Source organism: Penaeus monodon, chromosome 25 (assembly GCF_015228065.2).
Source record: "Penaeus monodon isolate SGIC_2016 chromosome 25, NSTDA_Pmon_1, whole genome shotgun sequence".
Lineage (NCBI taxonomy): Eukaryota > Metazoa > Arthropoda > Malacostraca > Decapoda > Penaeidae > Penaeus > Penaeus monodon.
The window spans coordinates 14,047,941-14,048,929 of NC_051410.1; positions in this window are offsets into that span (position 1 = coordinate 14,047,941).

The following is a 989-nucleotide window of genomic DNA, read 5'->3' on the forward strand; positions in this document are numbered from 1 at the left end:
GTTTGGAATCCCTTTCACCGAGGAAAAAAGCGATGAAACACAGGCGTGACATCAGGAGTGTCTACAAGTGTTGTGGTATATTGAACCCGTGGGAGCAGCATGCATGGGCGTGGTCTCACTGTCAGTACATGTTACATAGTGGGAGAGGCTGGTACTCAAATTATTGATTTTAGATTCTCATCACATTCCTTTGTTGTTTAACGTGGCGGTCTTGTTCAATTATTTTTTCTTCTGTTCATCGTGATTTAGAGATGCTGATAGCGGATGGAGAATATAATTTCATTGCGAAAGCGACGGCGTTTCGCAAACGAGTTCGTGTTTAGTTTGTATGTTGCAATTTCTTTGTGTATTTGCTTGTATTTATGGATTGGTAAATAAAAGGTGAGATGGATGCATGGGTAAATAAATACAATCTTATTTATAATGCTAAGTACACCCAATTTACGCGTGAATGATAAGGATATAAAATTGATACAGATGTACAAGCTAAAAGAGAAAAAACGAGTAAAAAAGAAGAACCGAAAAAATGGTTTATGAGACGAACATATAAATATAGAATAATATATAAAGAGACTGGCAGAGGAACATTAGCGGAGGAAAACACATAAAGTGTAGCATGCCAAGAACTGAGCACAGTATTTTCAACCACCGCTCTCACATTATGATATTTTTGTTTCAGCGTTTCTCTCTTGTGCCGTGGAAGGATTGTGGGCTTCGGTCGCCTTTGTGGATGTTAACACGCGGCTCTGTTGTTTCGGACTGTATGGTCGCTGGCCGGCGAAGGGACTTTTAAAAGGTTTTTGGTTCCTGATGAAACTTGGGGCAGGCACGAGTGCGACAGCGACGAGAGGCATTGGCTGTACGGGCGAGCACGGCAGCCAGTTGACGATACGTTTATGGGACTCTGGTGGATAGATATCCTGCGTCATAATGTCCTTTCCGTTGTAACTTCTCTAAGTCATTTTTGTAAACAAACTCTTCTCAAAGTA